Raw genomic sequence first — 27,754 nt, 5'->3', positions numbered from 1 at the left:
CGCGGTACATCGCTTTCTACTTTGTCCCGGTCTTGAGTTTGAACACAGGCGGAAGGTATCGTCCACTGGACTACAACTATCACAGAAAGACTACATTGTAGTCTTTCTGTGATAGTAGTAGTCCAGTGGACGATACCTTAGTAGTCTTTCTGTGATAGTAGTAGTCCAGTGGACGATACCTTCCGCCTGTGGTTTGAACACCTAAGATTGGATACATCTAACACCTCACATCCTCTTCTCTTCTCCATATATCTTTACTGAAACTCCCCCTGCTCGCGGGAAGGAAGCATCTTACCATCATCAGTGCCTATGCTCCAACCATGACCAACCCAGATGAAGCGAAGGCAAAGTTCTATGAAGAACTTCACACCGTCATTGCTGATGTTCCGAAAGCAGACAAGCTCATCTTGTTAGGTGACTTCAATGCAAGGGTTGGCACTGACAGCGCTGCCTGGGAGGGAGTCCTAGGAAAACACGGAGTAGGTCACTGCAACAGCAACGGTCTACTCTTGCTCCAGACCTGCGCCGAACACGAGCTGCTGATCACCAATACGATCTTCCGCCTCCCTACCCGCAACCGGACGTCATGGATGCACCCCCGCTCAAAGCACTGGCATCTCATTGACTACGTCATCGTGAGGAAGAGGGACAGGCAGGATGTGCGATTGACCAAGTCCATGTGTGGCGCTGAGTGCTGGACAGACCACCGCCTCATCATCACAAAGCTCAACATCCGCATTCAGCCAAAACGACGCCCGCAAGGGAAGAAGCCCCCCAAACGGTTGAATGTCACGAAACTGAAGACCACTAGCGGCAAGCAGTCCTTTGTGAACGCTCTGGAAGAACGCCTGGATGCCATCTCCCTGGAAAATAAGAATGTGGAGGCGGACTGGGCGGTTCTCAGAAAACTGATCTACAACACAGCCGTAGAGACCTTGGGGCCTCAAATCAGAAAGCACAAGGATTGGTTCGATGAAAGCTGTGTGGACATCAAACAGCTACTGGATGAGAAACACCACCTCCACCAAGCCTACCTCAAAAACCCCAAGTCCACGGCAAGGAAAGATGCGTTCAACAACATACGCAGTTTTGTACAGCAGAAGCTTCGACAGATGCAGGACACTTGGCTCAGCAACAAAGCCGACGAGATCCAAGGCTATGCCGACAGGCATGACATGAAGAACTTTTACGATGCCTTGAAAGAAGTGTATGGTCCCACGACCTCAGGATCAAGCCCCCTCCTCAGCGCAGATGGGATCACTCTCATCACAGACAAAGAGAAGATCCTTGACAGGTGGGCTGAGCATTTTGACAACGTCCTGAATCGCCCTTCAACCATCAATGACGAAGCCATAAATCGTCTCCCCCAAAGGGCCATCAACGAAGCGCTGGATGACCCTCCAACCTTGCTTGAGACCAAGAAAGCAATACGTGTCCTATCAAGTGGCAAAGCACCTGGATCAGACGCCATCCCAGCTGAGGTCTACAAGGAAGGGGGAGCAGCTCTGACCGAAAGGCTTCACCAGTTGTTTCTCTTGATGTGGGAACTTGAGACAATTCCTCAGGAATTCAAAGACGCTTCTATCATACACCTGTACAAGCGCAAAGGAAACAGACAGGCCTGTGACAACCACAGAGGCATATCCCTGCTCTCCATTGCAGGGAAGATCCTTGCCAGGATCCTGCTCAACCGCCTCACAGCTCACCTCGACCAGGGGCTCCTACCTGAGAGTCAGTGTGGATTCAGGAAAGAGCGTGGGACCATCGACATGGTGTTTGCTGCCAGGCAGCTACAAGAGAAATGCCAGGAGCAGAACTCTGACCTGTTCTCAACCTATGTCGACCTGACCAAGGCCTTCGACACCATCAGCAGAGAGGGTCTTTGGAATATCATGGCCAAGTACGGATGCCCAAGGAAATTCATCGCCTTAGTACAGCAGTTCCACGAGGGCATGCAGGCCAGAGTCCAAGACAGCGGAGAGACGTCTGACCCGTTCCCAGTCACAAATGGGGTCAAACAAGGCTGTGTCCTGGCGCCGACACTGTTCAGCCTCATGTTTTCGGCCATGCTGACAGACGCCTTCCGAGACGGAGATATCGGGATCGCCCTGAGGTACCGCACAGATGGTAAACTGTTCAACCTTCGGAGGCTCCAAGCAAAAACCAAGGTCACGAAGGATATCATTAGAGACTTCCTGTTTGCTGATGACTGTGCCCTCAACGCTGTCTCAGAAGCTGATATGCAATGCAGCGTTGACATGTTCTCCAGCGCTTGCTCAAACTTTGGTCTGACGATCAGCACTAAGAAGACTGAAGTCCTCCATCAGCCAGCGCCTGGAAAACCTTATGTCGAGCCTGACATCACAGTCAATGGCCAGAGACTCAACACGGTGAACCGCTTCACCTACCTGGGCAGCACACTGTCGCAAAATGTCACCATCGACGACGAAGTGAACGTCAGAATAGCGAGAGCCAGCTCCACTTTTGGCAGACTGTACCCAAATGTCTGGAACAGAAGAGGCATCACCACCCAGACCAAGCTGAAAGTGTACAGGGCAGTGGTGCTCCCAACGCTGCTCTACGCTTGCGAGACATGGACAGTGTACCAACGACATGCCAGGAAACTGAATCATCTCCACACAACAAGTCTCAGAAAGATCCTGGGCATAAAGTGGCAGGACAAAGTCCCAGATACAGAAGTGCTAGCCAGAGCAGATCTCCCCAGCATCACTACCATCCTGATGCAGTCCCAGCTTCGCTGGGCTGGGCACGTAGCCCGTATGCCAGACGAAAGACTGCCCAAAAGACTGTTCTATGGCGAGCTGCAACAGGGCCAGCGGTCCCACGGAGGACAGAAGAAACGCTTCAAAGACACTCTCAAAGCCTCACTGAAAGCGTTTTCCATCAACCCTGACACGTGGGAGAAATCTGCACTGGATCGTGCCACCTGGCGCTCCTCCATCCACAAAGGCGCCAAGATGTGCGAGGCCAGCAGAACCACCGCCGCTGAATTGATGAGACAGACCCGAAAAGCCCGTGCCATCAACCCTCCTGGAGACGTCCCACTCGTCCCTTGTCCCTTTTGTGTCCGAACCTTCCGTGCCAGGATCGGCCTTGTCAGCCATCTACGCACACACAGAAATAGCCAGCCCTAGCAACCCCCGGATGACTAGAGTGGTCCTCGTAGAATCGACGGACGAACAACACACAACTGTATCTCCAACTTCTTTTCGTCTTCTTCTTTTCATTTTGGTGCCACTCCCTCATTTGTCGCTGAACCCCGCAGTTGACTCGACTCGGATTCACACAATAGCAGACGACAGTTCGAACAGTCTTGAACAGCACGGTTGCAAGCAGATTCAGCTATCAATCGAAGCAATACACTTAAAGCCAAAGCAAATAACCAAATGAGAAAACCTAACGTTTGATTTGACTTCATGGTGAGTCTTCTGATAATTTTTTTGGCGTTGGAATGGATCTCAACGGGTTCCCAGCTACGACAACTTTTCCAGAGTTATGCACCGCAGGCATGCCTTCGACAATCGATGTCAGTTTCAGATTGAGTTTTCGAACTACCAGGTGACTGGGGTGTTTTGATTGCGCTCTCTCTCTCTCTCTCTCTCTCTCTCTCTCTCTCTCTCTCTCTCTCTCTCTCTCTCTCTCTCTCTCTCTCTCTCTCTCTCTCTCTCTCTCTCCCTCTCTCTCTCTCTCTCTCTCTCTCTCTCTCTCTCTCTCTCTCTCTCTCTCTCTCTCTCTCTCTCTCTCTCTCTCTCTCTCTCTCTCTCTCTCTCTCTCTCTCTCTCTCTCTCTCTCTCTCTCTCTCTCTCTCTCTCTCTCTCTTTTCAACCACACGGTCCCTGATCAAGCATTAGAATGTTGGTATGACACCCTATTACCTATAATAAACAAGCACGCACCTATAAAGAAAATGAGAGTAAAACATCCTAAACTTCCACCCTGGATGTCCAATAAAATAACTGAAGCCATGGATCAGCGTGACCTGTTAAAAAAAGCTAAACAATTCCAAGATTATAAAACAGCTAGAAATAGGTTAAAAACATGGTTCGTGACTCAAAGAAAGCTTACTTTAATAAACTCGTTGAGAATAACCGGGATATCTCGCAGATCTGGCGTGCACTAAATTCACTCATCAGAGGTTCCACCTCTAACTCCACCCAGATCCCCCGTCACTTAACGCCAGACATCTTTAACTCTCACTTTTCGTCTGTAGCTACCTCTCTTAGCAACCCTGACAATGCCTCTCCCAACAACTCTGACAATCTATCCCTCTACTGCAAACAAAAGACGGCGAATAAAGCACCCTTTCAAATCCCACCCATTGCAGTGCACGAATTAGGACGACTGATTTCACAACTTCAGAACAAAAAATCTTCAGGACCTGATAAAATCAGCAACCACTTATTAAAACTCTCCCTTCCTTACACAGTTGACTCTCTCACATATATCTTCAATCTCTGCATACAGCGCAACACCTTTCCGCAAGCACTAAAGAAAGCTAAAGTTATTCCTCTCCCCAAATCCAAAAACACTTCTGATGTTAGCAACTACCGCCCTATTTCCTTACTCTCAGTACTATCAAAGCTTCTTGAAAGACATATTCACATTAATCTCACAAAATACATGGACCGTTTGGCCCTTTTCCACCCCTTGCTGTCTGGTTTCCGCAGTATGTTCTACTGCGCTCTCGCTTTTGACAGACAAATGTCTGTCAGCCATAAATTCCTCCCAGCTCTCTGGAGTCGTATACTTAGATTTTTCAAAGGCCTTTGACCTCGTTGATCATAAAATTCTCCTCCACAAATTATCACTATATCTCAATGGATCTGACTCTCTCTTTCTTTCAGTCTTTCCTTGAAAACCGATCGCAATAAGTCTATGTACATGGTGCGTACTCAAGAGAGGAGTCCGTGTTATATGGAGTACCCCAGGGCTCTGTCTTAGGTCCTATTCTTTTCTGTATTTACGTTAATGACCTTCCACTTCACTTCTCTGACAACTCAGTAGAATGCCACATGCTCGCTGATGACACAACACTACGGACACAAAATAGACGCCTTGAAAATATTCAACAATCTCTTCAGCACACCCTTAGGGACATCTCACAATGGTGCTCTGAAAACAACATGGTCCTAAACCCTCTGAAATCTAAGTCAATGGTAATCACAACGCGCCAGAAGCATCAGTTGTCCCCCCTCTCACTAGATCTCACCATCAACGGAAACTCAATAGAAAAGGTTAGCGAACACAAACTGCTAGGCGTGATTATCGATGATAAGCTTAGGTGGCATTCCCACATAGAACATCTGTGTAAACGCGTTTCAAGAAATTTATTCCTACTTTAAAAACTTCAGTCAGTCATAACTTTAGACGCCCGAAAAATGTTCTACAACGCCCACATCAAACCTCACATTGATTATGCCTCTGTCATCTGGGACGGCTGTAGTGATGCATTATTCAAAACTATAAATTCTCGTCATCGTAGGTCAGCTAAACTCAGCTAAACTCATTCTGCCTGACCCATCACTAACTACTGACGCAAAACTGACAGCCCTCAATATACCTCAACTTAAACAACAGCTTTTATTTAATAAATCAGTTTTCATGCACAAGATTCTACATGACCAAGCACCCGAATATCTAACTCACTTGTTTCAATCAACACCTTCTCGGTATTCCACTTTCAAGCATAATCTGGCCTGCCCGAAGCCACGCATTGACATATTTAAAACTAGTCTTTCATACTCGGGAGCTTATGTCTGGAACTCCCTACCTACATGCTTAAAATCGACCAGTAACCTTAAAACATTCAAAACACATCTGCAAAAATACATTCAAACATCACTTTAATGTAATGTGCCTGGTTGCTCAAACGTATGTGTGCCTTTTATCCTTCTGAAAATGTGCATGTGTGTGTCTTGCGTCAACTTGGTGTGATAAGAATACATTCTCGTGTATTACTCCTTCTAGTATCTAAGATAGTATTACTGCATTTTATATTGGCTTGGTGATTCCTTCATAAATCTTAGGTCACTTTTTTTTTTATTTACTTTGCTACCTGATCCTTTATTTGGTTAGTGTGTCGTGTTATGTTGGCTTGCCTTATAAGTTAGTTGATCTTCTGTGTGTGTGTGTGTGCGTGTATATATATATATGTGTGTGTGTGTGCTCTGATAATGTATGGTTGTATTGCCCGTATTGTGATATCTGTATATCACATGTCGGTAAAAAAATGATCTTATTCTTATATTACTATTATTGCGTGTGTCTGCGTTTCATCATAAAAAGTTTGTTCCTATGTATTCCCATTTCGATTATAACCATTTTGCCTAGATCAGGACTAGCTGTAAGAAAGGTCCTACGGACCTAAGAGGGCCCCAAAGGGGGGGTATCATCACGATCACCTTGATTTTTGTTTTCACGATCACGAACACCAGTGGCAAATCACGGTCACGGTAAAAGTTGCATGTACAGAAAGCACGTGTCAAAGTAAACACAACCACACAGTAATTCGCTCCTCTGGATCTATTGTTTATTCAACACAAAGTGACAACTGTTGCACTTTTTTATAATTATTTTTTGAATTCTCTTTCAATCATACACACATAGAAATACATATCATGATTTGTAATCAGTAACAAGAATGTTGTTTTCATTGGGGTTTTTTTTCTCTCTCTCTCTCTCTCTCTCTCTCTCTCTCTCTCTCTCTCTCTCTCTCTCTCTCTCTCTCTCTCTCTCTCTCTCTCTCTCTCTCTCTCTCTCTCTCTCGTTCTCTCTCTCTCTCTCGCTCTCTTTCTCTCTCTTTCTCTCTCTCTCTCTTTCTCTCTCTCTCTCTCTCTCTCTCTCTCTCTCTCTCTCTCTCTCTCTCTACACTCATACACATTCAACCCCCACACCCTCACTCACACACATGAATATATACTTGCACAATTTCACATTTCCAGAGCTAAATCTTGTAAACCCATTTTCTCAAAAACTATTGGGTGGATTGAAATTAAAGTACATGTATGTGTGATGGGTTTTTTATTTTCAACTTTGCCGTACAATTTGAGGTACACCATCGCCTGGTTCCATGGCCTTGAATAAACAAGAAGGGCAAAGCCCATACGACTCACATGCTTGACCTTTACATGACCTTGACCTTCAGGGTCAAGGTCAAATAACTAAACCTAGCAAAGACATCATACACTAAGAACTGATTTACACATTTTCCCTACCAAAATACATGCAAGGTCATCCAAGATCATGCAACACAAAGCTGTTAATTCAAGACATAGGAAGTACAATGGTGCTTATTGGCTCTTTCTACCATGAGATATGGTCACTTTTACTGGTTCACTACCTTATTTTGGTCACATTTCATAAGGGTCAAAGTAACCTTGACCTTGATCATATGTGACCAAATGTGTCTCATGATGAAAGCATAACATGTGCCCCACATAATTTTTAAGTTTGAAACAGTTATCTTCCATAGTTCAGGGTCAAGGTCACTTCAAAATATGTATACAATCCAACTTTGAAGAGCTCCTGTGACCTTGACCTTGAAGCAAGGTAAACCAAACTGGTATCAAAAGATGGGGCTTACTTTGCCCTATAAATCATATATAGGTGAGGTATTCAATCTCAAAAACTTCAGAGAAAATGGGAAAAATGTGAAAAATAGCTGTTTTTTAGACAACATTTATGGCCCTGCGACCTTGACCTTGAAGCAAGGTCAAGATGCTATGTATGTTTTTTGGAGCCTTGTCATCATACACCATCTTGCCAAATTTGGTACTGATAGACTGAATAGTGTCCAAGAAATATCCAACGTTAAAGTTTTCCGGACGGACGGACGGACGGACGGACGACTCGGGTGAGTACATAGACTCACTTTTGCTTCGCATGTGAGTCAAAAACAGGAATGCTACAGGCCAAAAACGGTTTTACCTGAAAGAAGCGCGCAGTACCAGTAGCGAAGCCACAAGCCTGAGCCTGCGAAGCAGGCGAGCCAACTAGGGGGGTCCGGGGGCATGCCCCCCCGGAACTTTTTTCAAACAAGAAGGGCAAAGCCCATACGACTCACATGCTTGACCTTGACATGGTCAAATAACTAAACCTAGCAATGACATCATACACTAAGAACTGCTTTACACATTTTTCCTACCAAAATACATGTGACCTTGACCCAAGGTCAAGGTCATCCAAGGTCATGCAACACAAAGCTGTTAATTCAAGACATAGGAAGTACAATGGTGCTTATTGGCTCTTTCTACCATGAGATATGGTCACTTTTAGTGGTTCACTACCTTATTTTGGTCACATTTCATAAGGGTCAAAGTGACCTTGACCTTGATCATATGTGACCAAATGTGTCTCATGATGAAAGCATAACATGTGCCCCACATAATTTTTAAGTTGGAAACAGTTATCTTCCATAGTTCAGGGTCAAGGTCACTTCAAAATATGTATACAATCCAACTTTGAAGAGCTCCTGTGACCTTGACCTTGAAGCAAGGTAAACCAAACTGGTATCAAAAGATGGGGCTTACTTTGCCCTATATATCATATATAGGTGAGGTATTGAATCTCAAAAACTTCAGAGAAAATGGGAAAAATGTAAAAAATAGCTGTTTTTTAGGCAACATTTATGGCCCCTGCGACCTTGGCCTTGAAGCAAGGTCAAGATGCTATGTATGTTTTTTGGGGCCTTGTCATCATACACCATCTTGCCAAATTTGGTACTGATAGACTGAATAGTGTCCAAGAAATATCCAACGTTAAAGTTTTCCGGACGGACGTCCGGACGGACGTCCGGACGGACGGACGGACGACTCGGGTGAGTACATAGACTCACTTTTGCTTCGCATGTGAGTCAAAAACGGTTAAAATCTGTGCAATCTGGTGCATTCTGGGCATCATTTTAGGGGTTGTAATAGTGTTGTGATCTTGTTAAAAATCCCATTTTAGCCTCCCCCCACCACCATTCAACACACCTCCAAACTGGTGAAAACAACACTACTGTGCGCTGGCTTCATTGAGACCGGCGCCCGGTCGCGTTGCGCGATATTCACACGGATCGTTTTTGCGGAAATTTTTCAACTTCACCGGAAAAAATTTGACTTTACCGGATTTTGAAAACGGCTTTATCGGATTTCCGGCAATTACCGGAAAAGTAGCATGCCTGACAAAATCCCCAACGAACATGACTTTGATCGTCTTTGACATGAGGATCAAGTGACCCAAACTGGCGCGTCTCCCCGCCATTGTTTCTGAATTTAACCCATTGTTGATATTAAAGTTTACAGGCGCTAAAATAAATCCAAGCTTAATGCAAAGAAGCGACAATTAGAATCTATGCCAAGCGTGTCCACGTTGCTGGGATGAAAAACACATTTCTAGTTTCGGTTTTGGCTAAACGCAGACTCGATCTCGAGAGGTCACACTGAGCGAGTGACAGCCGGACGTGGCAATGTCGACAATGTCAATGATCTCACTCAAACTCAAAGATCTTGAACAAATTTCAAGATCTTTGCCTACATTCAGAACAGTCATAGAGCAACATAGATCAACATACCTTGGTATTTCGTCTTCAGAAAGACCGACCCGTAGCCTGACCTTTCCACCAAGGAAGGCATTCTCGCCGCCTGCTTTGGTCTGGCTTGAATCCACAAAATATAACAGAAGTTCGATGACAGTACTGCTGCACGCCATTTTTGATCTTCGAATTCGAATTTCACTCAAAACTTTTGCACGAAGCCCTTCCATTGGATGAAGTTTGGTAGACTTTTGCAATTTGCCTTCTGATTGGATCTCTTTTTGTCAGTGTGTAATTGGTTCTTTTAAAGGGAAGCAATCGCTCTCAAAATCATATTTCTGAATGTGTTGTTGCTTCCCTTTCAATCGGGGTTGGCTCCTTACCGAATAGACTAGGAAGGATCATAGAGTGTAATACAGCTGTGAAAAAATGTACGTTGAAAATAAAATGCTTTGCAATAATGCCCATCACGATCACGAAAACAAATGACGATCACGATCACGAGACTTGATTTTTTTGTCATCACGGATCACGGGCAAAGTCCCATCACGATCACAGAAATGGAAATTTCGGCAATCACGGTCACAGAAAGGTCAAAAAACGCCAATCACGATCACGGTTTTAAACCCTTTGGGGCCCTCACCTAATGCTATCTTTCCTGTAATAAAGTTCAAAGTTCAAAGTTCTCTCTCTCTCTCTCTCTCTCTCTCTCTCTCTCTCTCTCTCTCTCTCACTCTCTCTCTCTCTCTCTCTCTCTCTCTCTCTCTCTCTCTCTCTCTCTCTCTCTCTCTCTCTCTCTCTCTCTCTCTCTCTCTCACGGTTCTGTGTAGATGGCTGTCTGTGTAAAAATTAGGGAGTATCGTCCTTTGAGTCCCACTCGCGATACTCGTTGAACATGCCTTTGACCATGCAGTCGCTTCAGCCAGCAAAATATCTCGACTCCGCTCTTTAAATCCATGCAGAATGTGCGTATCGTATGAAGTATTCTTTATCTTCTCAATATTGACACATGTAGGCCTGTACCTATACGTGATATTGACTTTGACACCACAAAATATTTCAGTCGTATGTTGAAAAAAGTAGTCCATCTGTAAACTCTGAATATGCAGATGACCTCTATAAATTATTCAATTGTACTCTGAAATCAAAGACAATGACCAATGACAGTTGAGATCGAAACTCGGTTGTGATGGGATATCCATATGGTTGTGATGAAATATTCAGAACAAGAAATTCCTCCGATAGGAACTACACCCCCGTCAAAGGGAAATAACCTTCTCAGTTGGTGGCAGTGAGAATGGTTATTTCCCTTTGACCAACGGGGGTGTCCGTCTATACCAGGCCTTGTATAATTTTAATCCACCAATAACTCCCTAACCGTGTGTTTGACTGGTCCCAATTTTTGTAAGGACCGTCTCAGGAATGTATAGAACCTGTTCACCAAGTTTGGTGACGATCGGTCCGTTCATTCTTGAGATCTACTTGCGAACACAAACACATCGAGTGAAACCTATCCACACCCCTATACCGGGGGTGTAATATTCACCTCCTCAGCTAACAGAGACAAAGAGGCAGGTCATGGGATAAGATTGACATAATCTTGTGTTAAATGTCACGATCACCTAGCTACGACGGGCAGTACACTATCGATGGTGGCGTGAGAGCATTAGGGGCTCCGCTCACATAATTTATGTAACTTCAGCAGGACCGACGACGCACTGTAGATTATCCCAGCCCGCTACACGTTGCATGAAAGGAAAACAGGCCAAGTACTCGTCATAATCCCTATCGCGGCATAAATAATAGGCCGTGCGTCGTCTGTGCCGCTGAAACTGCTCAGGTATATTCTGCCACGATCACCTACGACGGGCACCCCCCGCGGGTTAGGGGGAAGAACTTTACCCGATGCTCCCCAGCATGTCGTAAGAGGCGACTAACGAATTCTGTTTCTCCTTTTACCCTTGTTAAGTGTTTCTTGTATACATAGAATATAGTCAATGTTTGTAAAGATTTTAGTCAAGCGCAGTATGTAAGAAATGTTAAGTCCTTTGTACTGGAAACTTGCATTCTCCCAGTAAGGTAATATATTGTACTACGTTGCAAGCCCCTGGAGCAAATTTTTGATTAGTGCTTTTGTGAACAAGAAACAATTGACAAGTGGCTCTATCCCATCTCCCCCCTTTCCCCGTCGCGATATAACCTTCGTGGTTGAAAACGACGTTAAACACCAAATAAAGAAAAGACCTACGACGGGCAGGTATCTGTGTTTGTGATGAGCGAACACCAAAGACATCGTGTAACGTTTGTTCTGACTGTTCGCCTTGCTCATCTCGTACACTCTACTACTAGGATTAATGAAAGGTTGTTAATGTGTGTGTGTGTGTGTGTGTGTGTGTGTGTGTGTGTGTGTGTGTGTGTGTGTGTGTGTCTGTGTGTGTGTCTGTGTGTGTGTCTGTGTGTGTGTCTGTGTGTGTGCGTGTGTGTGTGTGAATAGAATAGAATAGAATAGAATAGAATAATGTTAACGTTTATTGTCAGGAACCAGTAAAGTTATTGACACAACAAACAACAAATAATGCATTATACAATGCTAAAACAATCCGTAACAAATTTGCCAAGACGAACTTGAACTTCGTCTTCTAAAAATAAGTTACTTGGATTTTTGTTAGCATATTTCATATTGATATGTGAAGCATCTTCTTTAAATTCATCCCTTAATTTAACATATTTATTGCATTTATCTATGAGACACATTCCGCCATCCAGACCATTCAGACATGCATCACTGATGTTAAATCTTGGATGATCGATAACAAACTTAAGCTGAATGATGATAAGACTGAAGTCTTACTGTGCAAAAAGAAGAACACTACATTTCCCTCTCCCCAACCCGTTTCTGTTCAAGTAGGCGACACCGACATTCTTTTCTCCCCATCAGCTAGAAACCTTGGATTCACCCTTTCATCTGACATGACCTTTAACAAACATATATCTTTAGTCTGTAGAGCAGCTTATTTTGAGCTTCGTAAGATCAGCACCATTCGCCACACACTCTCCTCTCAAACAACTAACACTCTTGTCTGTGCCTTTGTTCTTTCTAAACTCGACTACTGCAACTCTCTTCTCTCTGGCTGTCCTCTGTATCTCCTGCATAAACTACAAAAAGTCCAAAACTCGGCAGCACGCCTCATTCTGAAAGCACGAAAACGAGATCACGCAACACCACTTCTTCACACACTGCACTGGTTACCTATTCAAGCCCGCATTGACTACAAACTGTCCACCCTCTGCTTTAACTTCTTTTCTGGCTCGTCTCCTGCTTACTTCTCTGAACTCCTCACCGTCTATTTTCCAGCAAGACAACTCCGTGCCTCTTCTGACTGTCGCATCCTCACCATTCCACACACCAAAACCAAAACATACGGACAACGCACTTTTACTTTCTGCGCACCCACACACTGGAATTCTCTCCCCTTTCACATCCGCCACTCTCAGTCACCCCAAGCATTCAAACGAGCACTTAAAACGCACCTCTTCAAGAAATACAACCCCTGATTTTGTTTTCTCAGTCCATCAGTAGGCTACATGTAGTGTATTTGTTGTTTTAGTGATAATGTGATAATGTGTATACACATTTAGGGCTGCTTTTCAGTATTAATAACATGTTCTGTTTGATTAAAGGTATTCAGCTGGTATTTTCTTGCTTTTACTACCTATTTTATTCATGTTTTTATTACTTAATTAGTGGAAGAATCTGTTGTAATGTATGTTTGATGGTGTATGCTTTTAATCAAGCGTTGCTGACTATGAATGTAGATGTAAATGCTTGTATAACTGTGTTTGAATTTTAAATGTGTAAAGCGCAAAGAGCATAATTGTAAAGTTATGATGTTGCGCTATATAAATGCTCATTTATTATTATTATTATTATTATTAAAATGTATTTCATCTTCTATGACATAGCATTCAATACAAAGACGATTTTCTTTAGGGATATTCTGATGTCTTCCACTTTCAATTTTTAAACAATGTGTGCTAGTCCTTAATCTGCTTAACATCTTTCTGTGTTTATTATTCTTAATTTGTATTAATTTGTGTGTGTGTGCGTGTGTGTGTGTGTGTGTGCGTGTTCGTGTGTGTGTGTGTGCGTGTGCGTGTGTGTGTGTGTGCGTGTGTGTGTGTGGTGTGTGTATGTGTGTGTGGTATGTGTGTTTGTGTGTGAGAGAGAGAGAGAGAGAGAGAGAGAGAGAGAGAGAGAGAGAGAGAGAGAGAGAGAGAGAGAGAGAGAGAGAGAGAGAGAGAGAGAGAGAGAGAGAGAGAGACTCAAAACTCAAAGACTTAAATGGCTTACTGGTTAGGCTTATTTATTCGCTCGGCTGCTTGGCAAGTGGGCGAAAACTGAATTCCATCAAGATAAGTTTATTGACTTAAAAGACCGTTGGGTCGACATATTTGAGACTGTAACGTAATGTTGTCTATAAGAATTTTGGAACGTTGGCTGTCTCTTTGTTTTTGGATTTATTCTTGTTTCTACTTTGTTTTGTTTCAGTTTCGTTCAGAACCGACTTTATATTCTTGTTTCTACCATGTCAACGTGAGCCCACAGTCCCTTGCCCATGACTTCCCTACCTTCAAGTCGGTGGTGCACAGCTATCCTCACTACCGCAAGTCCTGCATTCTGGGGCCCGAAGTCACCAACTTAACCACTGAATCCTCAGCACAAAAAATATTTCTCTCGGTAAGCAGGCCAAGAGAGAGAGAGAGAGAGAGAGAGAGAGAGAGAGAGAGAGAGAGAGAGAGTGAGAGAGAGAGTCGGGGAGGGGAGAGAGAAAGAGGGGGGGAGAGAGTGAGAGAGAGAAGGAGAGGGAGAGAGAGAGAGAGAGAGAGGTGAGGAGCTTGGAAGAGTCAGAGAGAGAGAGAGAGAGAGAGAGAGAGAGGGGGGGAAGCGAGAGAGAGAGAGAGAGAGAGTGAGAGGGCACGGGGCATGCAAGACAGAGACAGCCATCCAGCCAGAGAGGAGGCGACAGGGAGAAAGAGAGAGAGAGAAGTGAGGAGCTGGGAAGGGTCAGATAGAGAGAGACAGAGACAGACTGGATGTGTGCGTGAGTGAACATATCCGTCTCCCTGTCTGTTGGCGTGCCACTGCATTATGCTCGATTATTTACTGACTTGCTTGGGGTTTTTACACCCCCGGTATAGGGGTGTGTATAGGATTCGGTCGATGTGTTTGTTTGTTTGTTTGTTTGTGTGTGTGTTTGTGTTCGCATATAGATCTCAAGAATGAACGGACCGATCGTCACCAAACTTGGTGAACAGGTTCTATACATTCCTGAGACGGTCCTTACAAAAATTGGGACCAGTCAAACACACGGTTAGGGAGTTATTGGTGGATTAAGATTCTACAAGGACTTATAGAGGGACATATTAATGGTCAAAGGGAAATAACCTTCTCAGTTGGTGGCAGTGAGAATGGTTATTTCCCTTTGACCAACGGGGGTGTTTTTCCTACCTCGGAGGAATTTCTTGTTTTTCTTGTTTTTTTTGTTCTTGTTGTTTTTTACTTGCTTGTTATTTTGTTTGTTTGTTGTTCTCTCTGTCAGCATTACAATCCACCTATGTTTCTCCCCTTTTCCTTCGTTGCTACAGAAAAGCCGCTGAAAACAGCGTGTGAACTATCTGTGTACAGGTTCCTGCAAGCAGGGGAAGCTAAGGCCTTATCTGGGATTACGCTGCATCAGTAAGGCCCACATTTTCTTCTTATTCTCCTTCTCCTGCGTTCATGGGCTAAAAACACCCACGTAGACACGTGTTTGGTGCACAAGTGGGTTTTTACTTGTATGCCCGTTTTTACCCCGCCATTTTGGCAGCCATACGCCGCTTTGGGGGGATGCATGCTGGGTATTTGCGTGTTTCTTTGACCAACCGAACTCTGACATGGATTACAGGATTTTGTCCGTGCCCACTTGGTCTTGTGCTTGCGTGTACACACGAAGGGTGACAATTAAGGCTCTGGCAGGTCTTGACCTTGGAGGTAAATTTCCGCCCCTAACCCACCAGGCGGGGCCGGGATTGGAACCCACAACCTTCCGCATAGGAGGCCTGCGTCTCATCCGCTCGGCCACTGCACCCGTCGGCCTACATTTTGAGTTATAGGGTTAATCAGGAGCCGTGTGTTTGTGTAAACCTACTGCTAATACATATTTTATTTCAGTGTTAGCATGGTTAAAGGGAGGATTCGGGGTGAGGTACAATCTTGCTTTCACAATAAACAAACAAAAAATGAGGTAGTGTTCTAAGAAATTTATTTTGGATAAAGCATTTCCTTTAAATCAGTTTTCAGATTACAATCATATGTTCAACCGACAAAATATAAAAGTTCTTCTGTTTAAATTACTTAGTTTCAAAAATACAAAATCTCCTCTCTAAAAATCTAAAACTCTCTCATCAAAAACCAGACACAACCAGGGGTCCACTAGACCAAAAAATATCCATCGTGAATCAAACGCTTGCTGATCGATGATCAACAACAAAAAGGTTACCCCTGGAAAATAAAACAACACAGCATAAGTATAATTCAACAATCATCAAGATAAAATTTCAGTTTCACTAGAACACTTTTTTATACACCATAGAACAAAACAAAAAGAACATAACACATGATACAACACAATACGTAAACAATACAATGTTATTGTCATGACTGAAGAATGGAATACACTAGGAATATCATATCATGTAATACATGATATATGGAATCCAACCCAATCAGAAATATTGTCTAAACCACAGCCCCACTTGTCTGTGATAACAATGATTCCTCCATAATAGATAGAAGTTATGTTAAGACTATATCAGACACAGCTACAAGCAGAGTCAATCAAAACTATACTTCATCCATTTAGTGATTAGCTATAAGCATAATCACCCTTACAGAAAACCTAAGACATTCACTTGATGTCTCAAATTATTCTTGATGTAACCAGTTGCAGTGCACACTCGAAATTACATCTCTCATAAAGCCGACAGTTAACAAAACAACTGTGCAGACTTAATCTCAGTTCGCGTGGTGATTCCTCTTATCTCAATACAGTGCCTATGTTCCATTTCTTACAACCATGAACAATCCACACAAAACAAATACTTCAGTCTTCCTGTGCTCCGCACAACAACAGTTATGCAATACCCAAATTAATGACAAATCAACTTGAATTAATTGCAGAAATGAATAAGTTGTTAACACTTATCATTTCTATGCCTCAAAACAAGAACAAACAACATCTTGAAACTTTTAGGAAAACCACATGGCCAGGCACCATGTAAGTAAATCATGCAACAAAGGAAAATCAAGTTTTATCAAATATAGTCCTAAAATAATAATCAACTATTACTCACAACTGATACATAAAAAGACATCTTATATAATCAAAACATTATAGTAAAAACACTAACCTATCATGTCACAATTCATTTCTTCTACAACTTCATACCATCACTTTGCTCAGACACCACATGGTCTTTCTGGCATCTTTCCCAGAATCTCATAATTAATTTCAATCCCAAGAATCCTTCAAGAATAAAAAGTGCCACCTCATATAACTTTTCAAAACAGTACACAATACATATTAGAAACAAACTAACTTAATATTTAAGCCATTTCTTACCTGGTTTAGGAATAAAACGTTTTATAATTCAGGACAAATTTGGGCTGGATCAGCTGGTTCAGTCAGATTCTCAAGGAAAGGAAGATTCAAGTCTTGTAGAAACCCAAAGGTAATTATTAATTTAGAACAGTTTACCTCTTAACAAATAAAACAACATTTCCAAATATTCACTAAAATTACCAAGCTTCAATTAAGCATCTTTCAAATAATTTCTAAACACTAAATATATTTTTAAAGTTCCCAAAAACTATAAACTATAACATTCCTGGTTATTAAAAACTGGGATCCAAGACATATCTATACTCTTAAACTAAAACAAATTTTCTAATAATAATATTCTAAAACATCATTAAATCATTACTAAATAGTACAAGTAAAGCATAACTAAACAATAATACAACTTTAGACCTTACAAAACAAAATGGTAAAAAACGAATTGGAACCAAACAAGGGAAGTAATTCAAATCATCAAATATTTTAGAACAGCCACAGTTCTTCCCCTTGAGTTAATATAGAAGTTTCTCAGAGCAGCTAACTAGTAAACTGTGAAAGAACTACTAATCTTTCACTGGTTTACATACACCCCTCCAAAGAAAATGTTTCCTTATTTTCTCAAAAAATTGGAACATTTCCCAAAAAATTAAATAACATTTTAACAAAAATGTTCACAAAACCATAATTGTTCCCAACAACTGAACACAGTACAAAACACAACATAAATGCAAGTCATTAGCTATACTTTCCTTCCTGAGTATATATTCAAAACGTCTGGAGAAAACAAAATCTTTTGTCAACTCTTCATAGCACCAAAACACTGTTGCAACTAGCAGTCACAACAATAGGTTACTCTCCACAATTCCACTTAATTGTAGCACCGTCAAAATCATATCATCATCAAAAGGAACAATTCTTTTGAAATAAAAAATGACCAATCTCAGTAAATCTCACTGTTCAACAAACTTACAATAGCAAGTAAAGTTAAGTAAGACTGCAAAAATATCAACATCAAAATCATCAACACATATGCTTATGACCGAAAAACCGAAAATGCACAAGCATAACATGTAGATTTATCCTCTTTAAAAATACAAACACTATCAAAGAACTTAATACAGTTCTCTAAAAACTCAAAACCAAAATATTCACAATAATCACATGAATATTTGTTCACATCAGCACCAAAATATCCTGTTTTGACTTCAACAAGGCAAACAATCCTCAGAACCAAATTCTGAACTTCAAAAGAAACAAGATCAGACAAAAAAATAACAAAGCATCAAATGACAACTCAGAACATGATCATGAACACAAATGTATGATTGTCCGAAGAGCATCCTCTATGTCCCTAGCCATACCATCTGACATGGGTATGTCCTGCAGTGTTACCAAGGACTGAGTCACTACCTCGGATAGTCGACAATTTACCAGACGTTCCAGACCCACACGATGACACAGGTTAAGCCTTTCTACAGGTCGTCTTATTCGAGTCGATCGCCTGCGTGGGGGTGATCTAGCAGAAGTTTCTCCCTCAGTCTCAGAAATTTCTTCCTCACTCCCAGAAGTTTCTTTCTCATTCCCAGAAGTTTCTTCCTCATTCCCAGAAGTTTCTTCCTCAGTCTCGGTCTCTTCTGACGATGCATCTGCTTGCTCTCCTGATGAACTGTCTTCTGACTCAGACTTAGCCTTTTCACTGTCATCTCGGGTAGAGGGGACAAAGGCTGGAGCGTTAACATTCAACCCATCTCTCTCAAGTTTGATTAAAACTTGAAAAGGTTCCATATCAGTCTCCTCCTGTTCATCATCTGACTCGATGACTGGGATGTTCTTCTTGGGAATGTTGCGTCTGGGTGCAGGTGTAGGTCGTACTGCCATTGTGTCACCTCCTAGCATACCGATCGGAAGGAGAAGATTTCTGTGCAGCGTTCGCTTGGGACCACTGCCCGTCTCCTCTTGAACCGTGTATACTGGAACGTTAGACGACTTTGACACAACAATGTAGACTCCCTTCTCCCACCTGTCTGTCACCTTGGAGACAATCCTGGGTCCCAGTCGTCGAACCAAGACCCGGTCTCCACATTCCAACTCAGCTGCATGAGCAGCAGAATCGTATCTGGCCTTGTTTCTGTTTGCTGACTTGGTCATATTTGCTGTGGCCAAGTCGTACGATTTCTTCAGCTGCTCTTTCAGTGTTCTGACGTACTGCCGTGGGGTTCTTTTGTCTTTACTCAGATCTATACCAAACGCTAGATCAATCGGCAGCCGTGGTTGTCTCCCGAAAAACAAGAAATACGGACTAAAAGAAGTGCTTTGGTGAATACAGCAGTTGTACGCGTGGACTGCTGCGGGTAAGCTTTTCCTCCAGTCAACCTTTTGCTCATCTTCCAGACTTCGCAACATGTGGATTAGTGTTCTGTTCCACCTCTCCACCGGATTCCCAGAAGGGTGGTAAGGTGTCGTCCTACACTTCTTTATGCCTGCCAGATCGCATACTTCCTTCAGAAGTTGTGACTCAAAATCACGTCCCTGATCTGACAGAATGCGTTTAGGAAACCCATAGATCATGAAGAAATTGTTCCACAGAGCCTTAGCCACAGTCTTAGCAGTCTGGTCTTTAGTACAAATGGCAGTACCAAACTTGGTAAAATGATCCATTACCACTAAGATATTCTGCTTCTGTCCCTTCACATCAATAGTAAGATAATCGATGGAGAGTAGCTCAAGAGGGAATGATGTCTCTATGCTGTTCATAGGAGCTTTCTGTTGACGCGCCCCCCTTCGAATACAGCGACTGCATTTCTTGATCTTAGTTTCAATGTCTCGAGCCATGTACGGCCAAAAGAAACGGAGTCTGGCTTGTCGGATTGCGTCTTCAGCATGTGTATGGAACAAATCCTCATGGACTCCCCTCATGGCTTCAGCCCTATGGGAGGAAGGAACAACTAGCTGCCACCTAATGTTGTCTTCTTCCAGCACTCTTCTGTATAAGACACCGTCCTTCACCTCTAATTTTCCCTGTTCTTTGGCAAGCATCTTCAACTCGGGGGTACAGTGTTCTGTTTTGCTGGCATCCAACTTCACTCTCTGTTCCAAGTGTTTTATCACTATCGCTAAGTTTTTGTCTTCCAGCTGAAGTTTTCGCCAGCAGCGCTCAGATCTCGGTGTTGGTTCTTCAGGCGGGCCTAGAATGTCATCACTAATCAGTTCCGGGTTCTTGACTAAATGTTCAACTGCTGGGTACCACTCTGACTCAGAATCCTGAAATTCTGTGTCGTCTTGAAACTGTTCGCGATGCTGGACTGACTGGCGACAAAGAGTAGCAGTACGACGGACTCCCTTAGCGGTGAGGATGGCACACACAGTTTCCCGGTTCAATTCTACGGTTGCCTGGGCCTCTTCCTCAAACCTTTTTGCCTTATCGCGCAGGAACTCAGTCTCCTCCATCATTTTCTGGTACTCTAGGTCTTCTTCAGGCGGCTCCTGCGGACGTCGGGATAGAGCATCGGCATCGACGTGAGTTGTCCCCTTCTTATACCTCAGTTGAAAGTCAAAGATTGATAGTGATGAAAGCCAACGGTGACTGGTCGCGTCAAGTTTTGCATTTTTTAGAATGTAGCAGAGCGGATTGTTGTCCGTCACGACGGTCACTGGCGAGCCCAGAAGATAGTCGCTGAACTTGTCGCTCATGGCCCACTTCAGTGCAAGAAATTCCCGTTTGTGTGCCGGATAATTCTGCTCAGACTTGTTCAATCCCCGGCTTGCGTAGGCTATCACCTTCAACTGTTTGTCCTGTTCCTGGTACAGTACGGCGCCTAAACCTGTGCCACTGGCGTCGCAATGAAGAGTAAAAGGTTTTCTCTTGTCGGCAATCCCCAGAACAGGTGAATTTGTGAGCGCTTGAATGATCGACTGGAATGCTTTTTGTTGTTTCTCACCCCACAGATGGGAAATATCTGACGAGAGACTCAGAGTGGGCTTCTTTGATCCTGTCTTCTTCTTGCACTTAGCTGGAACATATCCTATCGTCAAGTCATTCAGGGGTTTTGCCAGACTGGCGAAGTCTTCGATAAAACGGCGATAAAACCCTGCAAAACCAAGGAAAGACTTGACCTCTTTCACGGTGGAGGGTCTTGGCCATGAAGTGACAGCCGCAAGTTTCTCTGGGTCAGGGCGTATGGTCCCCTCTGATATCATGTAACCCAGATGACGGATCTCGGTGGCTCCGAAAATACATTTGGACGGATCAAGCTTCAAATTGAATTTTCTCAGTCTTTCGAGCACTTTCACTGTTCTTTCCTCCAGTTCTTCAAGCGACTGTGCATGAATCAAAATATCGTCCAGAAATATTATCAGCTCAACAAGATTCATGTCACTAAAAACAGTCTCCATGAGTCTCTGAAAACAAGCGGGAGCATTCACTAGTCCTTGGGATAACCTATCCCACTCAAACAAACCAAAAGGAGTAATAAATGCTGACACTTTGCTGGCATGATCAGACATGGGAACCTGATAATAAGCTTTACACAGATCCATGCTGGAAAAATACTTAGCTCCGCTTAGTGTCAAAAACAGATCCTCAACCTTTGGGATGGAGTAGCTATCTCTCACTGTACGTGCATTAACTTTTCTGTAATCAACACACATTCTGAGCGCACCAGTCTTCTTTCTCACAAGGACTATGGGACTTGCAAAAGAAGAGTTTGATGGTCGTATGACCTTTGAATCCAACAACCCCTGAATATGTTGTCGGCATTCCTCAAAGTCTCTTGGAGAAAGAGGTCTTGCTCTTTCTCTGATGTCAGGTCCAGGCTGCAGCTCAATGTCAAAAAGTCCTGTCTCAGCCCGACCAATGTCAAACTCACTTTTAATAAAAACATCACTAAAACTGTCCAGTCGTTTTCCAAAACGATCACACCACTCAGGCGGAGCTTTCTCACCAAACTGAAACTTTAGTCCTGAGGGTTCTGAGGATGTGGTAGTAGTTGCACTGCAAGCATGTACAGTATTGCTGTCACTGTCACTGTCAGTACTCTCACTGGGTGACAACGTACTCAATAGTTTGTGAAGGTCATACTCAGCATGTACAACAAACAAATCTGCAACAATCTGACGTTTTCTAACAACAATGTTACAATCAGAACTGTTACATAAAAAGACTTTAAGACGGGGTAGAGCACTGGTAGGCACCTTGCAACTGATCACCCTCAGACCTTCAGGTAGGGTATGAAAAACTGGCTCTTGAACAAGAACTGAACTTCGCGTACTTGGTACGTGAACTCCGCTGAAACCCTTGACCTCAACGGTCTCACCGGCCGGGACAGTGACATCCTTTTCAAGTAGTCTCACTGAACCAAGCCGTCCGGTCTCATTTCTGGCTAAGTCTTTGTATGCAAAAGCTACTTCACTTCTGAGAGGTAACACAGTTGCGAAATGCCCCCCGACTCTCTGCTCACACTTCTTCGCGAACAGATTAAGGGTGTTTGTGCCGATAATGAATGGTACTTTAGAAGAATACTCAGTATCGGGGCAAACAAGAACCATAGTGGACACACTCTCACTCACACCAACAACATCCAATGGCAAACACACACTCATCACAACATAGCCCAAATATGGTACAATACTTCCACCCGCCCCTCTCACAGTGAGTTCAGTCTCCAGATCACGCAGTTCCAAATGCTGGAAATGTTTTCGATAGAAAGATTCACCGACTGTAGACACCTGTGACCCTGTGTCGATGAGACACGTACTACGCACATCACCTATCTGGATAGGTGTCTCACAGGCTGGTCCCACTAAAGAGTCAATGTTACTGTCACAATCATCTGTATTAAGTTCGGCAATAATATCTGTGCTGCTTAAATTAACCGACGTCCTGGAGGTGTTCTTCACTACTACTCTCACAGTCAGATCAGTGCACTGTGCACTGAGCACTATCAACCCTGGTGGAAGTAGATCAGGATCTCGGGGAAAAATGTTAATATCCTTGGTCGTTTCATCAGGTATTTTCCCCCGTAGTTCTAATGTCTTCCCAGGATTGATACTGACTGTGAGAGGACTTTGCAGCCTAACTGCATTGAGACTCAACAAACCGCTGTCGATGATGTCGGCGGCCTTGTTGAGTCTCCGGGCTCTCTCCGTGGCAGGAAGCTCAGTCAACGGCGGCCCGTTGCCATTGACTGACGACCGTTTAACGGGCTGCCCATCTTGGACCGCTCCTCCGCGACTCTCCTGGGATTTGGAGGACTCCTGCAATCCCTCGCGATGTGTGCCCCAAACACCCCGCAATTGAAACACAGTCTCTTGCCCCCCCTCGGTGCAGGTCTCACGCCCTCTGTTGGGGCAGGCCGAAGGCGCTCTGCCACTTTGTCGGCCAGCTTGTCGTAGTCAATGGCAGGGGCCTCCACCTGGTGGGCGTGTGCCTGTGTTGTGGCCTTCGTTGCCGGTGCTGGGGCCATCTCCGCCGTCCGGCGGACCATCAGCAGTAAGTCGTCCAGGGCTGGTGCTGCTGTCCCTGGAAAACCAAATTTGTTGCGCATCTCCAGGGCCAGCAGAGGCAGGGTCGACTGTAAACCCGTACAGAAGGTTCTGTAGAGTTTCGTCTGGAGTTCTTCTTTTCCGAGCTTGGCCATCGTGTTGATCTCCAGCAGCTCCCCCCAAAGCTGAAGCAGAAAATCAGCTGCCTTCTCTTTTGGTTTGAGCCTTCTGCTGGCAAAGGCAAGGAGCTGGGCCTCAGTGTCCTCCACACACCCAAAAAGACTACGGATTTTAGAAATAATGTCCGCGTTGGTGGTCAGTTCCTTCACGGCGTTGAAGGCCACTCCCCTCAAGCTGGCCAAGATGCGGGAGTCGCAAGGCTTGAGGTCGGGTGTCAGCAGAAATGATTCCATCTGCTGAGCCCAAGCCCTAAAATCACACTCGTTCCCTCCAGCGGGGGCAAGGCCGGTGAAAGTCTTCAACCTCTGAGGCTGGGGAGGGTTGTCCACTTGGACCGTGATGGGTTGCTGGCGTTGACGACCCAGTTCCTCTGTGACGCCAGCCAGTCGCTCTCGCAGGTCGTTCAGCTCGGCTGTGGCGGCGTCAGTCGCCTCTTGCTTCTGCTTGATGGCCTCCTCCTTCTGACGCCCCAGCTCATTGGCCATCTCCTTGACCTGGTCCCGCAACTCCGCCATCTCGTCAGCGGTTGGGGCCGTCTCACGAGCCATCTTTTTAAATCTGTATCACCCTGGTTGTGTACCGCGTGTTACAAATTAAAAAAAAATATGTCCTACAAAAAATCCAAAAATTTTCCTTCTTCTTACTACTGTATAACTTCTTTTTCCTTTCTCTATTTTTTTATGTACTAAGTTGAAAATTTTCTGTGAAACAAAAAACCTCGAGCCCCACATTGGGCGCCAAAATGTAAACCTACTGCTAATACATATTTTATTTCAGTGTTAGCATGGTTAAAGGGAGGATTCGGGGTGAGGTACAATCTTGCTTTCACAATAAACAAACAAAAAATGAGGTAGTGTTCTAAGAAATTTATTTTGGATAAAGCATTTCCTTTAAATCAGTTTTCAGATTACAATCATATGTTCAACCGACAAAATATAAAAGTTCTTCTGTTTAAATTACTTAGTTTCAAAAATACAAAATCTCCTCTCTAAAAATCTAAAACTCTCTCATCAAAAACCAGACACAACCAGGGGTCCACTAGACCAAAAAATATCCATCGTGAATCAAACGCTTGCTGATCGATGATCAACAACAAAAAGGTTACCCCTGGAAAATAAAACAACACAGCATAAGTATAATTCAACAATCATCAAGATAAAATTTCAGTTTCACTAGAACACTTTTTTATACACCATAGAACAAAACAAAAAGAACATAACACATGATACAACACAATACGTAAACAATACAATGTTATTGTCATGACTGAAGAATGGAATACACTAGGAATATCATATCATGTAATACATGATATATGGAATCCAACCCAATCAGAAATATTGTCTAAACCACAGCCCCACTTGTCTGTGATAACAATGATTCCTCCATAATAGATAGAAGTTATGTTAAGACTATATCAGACACAGCTACAAGCAGAGTCAATCAAAACTATACTTCATCCATTTAGTGATTAGCTATAAGCATAATCACCCTTACAGAAAACCTAAGACATTCACTTGATGTCTCAAATTATTCTTGATGTAACCAGTTGCAGTGCACACTCGAAATTACATCTCTCATAAAGCCGACAGTTAACAAAACAACTGTGCAGACTTAATCTCAGTTCGCGTGGTGATTCCTCTTATCTCAATACAGTGCCTATGTTCCATTTCTTACAACCATGAACAATCCACACAAAACAAATACTTCAGTCTTCCTGTGCTCCGCACAACAACAGTTATGCAATACCCAAATTAATGACAAATCAACTTGAATTAATTGCAGAAATGAATAAGTTGTTAACACTTATCATTTCTATGCCTCAAAACAAGAACAAACAACATCTTGAAACTTTTAGGAAAACCACATGGCCAGGCACCATGTAAGTAAATCATGCAACAAAGGAAAATCAAGTTTTATCAAATATAGTCCTAAAATAATAATCAACTATTACTCACAACTGATACATAAAAAGACATCTTATATAATCAAAACATTATAGTAAAAACACTAACCTATCATGTCACAATTCATTTCTTCTACAACTTCATACCATCACTTTGCTCAGACACCACATGGTCTGTCACGTTTCAATATATCACTCAAGGTGATTATGAACCGGTTAATTACTACTAATTAACTAACCACACCACGATCCACTCTCGCAGTCATACAATTAAATAGAGTCAACAAAAGTATAAGTTTCAGACGCCTGTTTATGTATAAACTCTCCACCTCCCTCGAGCCTTCACTCAAAATATGTTCCTTTTACGTTCTCAACACGTAAAAACCCAGTGTTCACTGACAAAATGCCAGTAGTATGTAGAAAATTATAGGAACACGCTGAACCCGTGTAAATATAGTTAAATGAGAATGTTCTGTCCGAAAAGCCCTAGTTCGTGCAGGTGTCACACACCCCACGTTGTCACTACTCCAATGAAATCATAGATACGAAAAGACAACGGTGGTCAACGGGGTGCGTACGACATGGTGCACTTAGCTTTATCTCTGCTGCTGCTGCTTAGCCGGTATGCTGGTTAGTCGGTTCGCTGGTTAGCCGGTCCGCTGGTTAGCCGGTCCGCTGGTTAGCCGGTCTCCTGGTTAGCCGGTCTCCTGGTTAGCGTAGCCTCAACAGTTCCCGCCAGAGTCAGCCGTGCAGATGTTACAGGAACGTAACGAAGCGAGGCGAACGAAGCGAAACGAAACGAAGGCTGCAAACAGAAAGCATCGGTGCACTAAACATGTCAGCTACCCCTCACCCACCACCTTAAAACATGTCATCTTTAAATATCTCATCGAGCACGTGGGCCTGCACAAAATGGACTTTTTACAACAACAAAACAGTCATTTTCCGTCCTTCTCTCCCTATCTGCAAAAACCATATACAGATTAGTATTTTAGCGTCACAGAGAGTAAATTATGCGCTAACCTGGAAAGAACAACAGAGAGTATTTCATTCCACAACACAGACTCATCAACAGCGTTAAATAATGATTTATTACCTCAAAAGCCTATGATTGTACTCTCAATGGAAGCAAAGTCCGCTTCCTCCCTGGAACAGTCTCTGTTCGTCAACAGTGACCCAAAACGTCCAGAACCCCTTGTCGAATCCTTATGCGAAAGCCATCGCCGACGAAGGAAATGTGACGACTTGTCCTCAGCAAAATACGTGGCAGAGGAAAGGAATAACTAGTGGAAGTTCCCCTAGAGTGCCGAATATAATACTCGGTGAAAAACCATCATACTCTAGAAACTGTGTATACGATCCTTCCCCTTCTGCCGCTGGGTGTCAAGTGTGCCGTCCTTGAGTCTCTGACAGACCACCTAGCCAAATACACGTGACTGACCTTGTCACCAAACCAGTCCAGCTATACACAATTCTGCCTCCCAAGCAGAAAAAGACACGAGAAACTCAATCCCTGAAAATCCCGTGCGCGCTGTCAGCAAAAAAACCGTCAGCCCTATGACAGCAGAAACCCGCACTGTGAAGCTCGTGCGTTTCAAAACATCCGTGCTCGGGAGCACTGTCAGCAAAAACTGCTGTGTCCAATATCACGCACAGGCGCTTTCTATCATACATTCGACCAAGAACAGGCACTCCACTGAGTTGCACTTTCTTGGTCTCTGTCACCCGATCGTGACACACCTCCCCTCTTCAAGACGAAACCTCGGTTTCGCTCACAGTCATGTTCTCCTCTACAGCCCGAGAGAGAAAGTCAGCTCCAACATTGTTGGCGCCCGGAATGACGCGTACCGTGAATTGGTACGGTTGGAGAATCAACGCCCAGCGCATAAGTCTGGCGTTTGCCAACCTTGCAACCTGAAGATATTGCAGAGGTTGATGGTCTGTTTCCAGACAGAAAGGTCGTCCTCAAGATCAGGTGAGATGTGCACGTCCGTGTGA

General features: G+C 43.6%; 1 protein-coding gene and 1 long non-coding RNA gene across 2 annotated transcripts in view; both read right to left on the bottom strand.

The window, feature by feature from the left end:
* Window positions 1-14,242, bottom strand: part of LOC138978112 (organic cation transporter protein-like) — a 40,613-nt gene extending 26,371 nt beyond the window's left edge. The window contains exon 1 of the mRNA XM_070350748.1: window positions 14,165-14,242. The gene's annotated coding sequence lies outside the window, so the exon portion shown is untranslated. The remainder of the gene's footprint in view (window positions 1-14,164) is intronic.
* Window positions 1-27,754, bottom strand: part of LOC138978123 (uncharacterized) — a 255,844-nt gene that overhangs the window by 141,296 nt on the left and 86,794 nt on the right. The window lies entirely within an intron of this gene.

Source organism: Littorina saxatilis, linkage group LG10 (assembly GCF_037325665.1).
Source record: "Littorina saxatilis isolate snail1 linkage group LG10, US_GU_Lsax_2.0, whole genome shotgun sequence".
In the NCBI taxonomy this organism is placed as follows: domain Eukaryota; kingdom Metazoa; phylum Mollusca; class Gastropoda; order Littorinimorpha; family Littorinidae; genus Littorina; species Littorina saxatilis.
The sequence above is the reverse complement of the archived record's forward strand: the minus strand, read 5'-3'. Positions and strand labels throughout refer to the sequence as shown.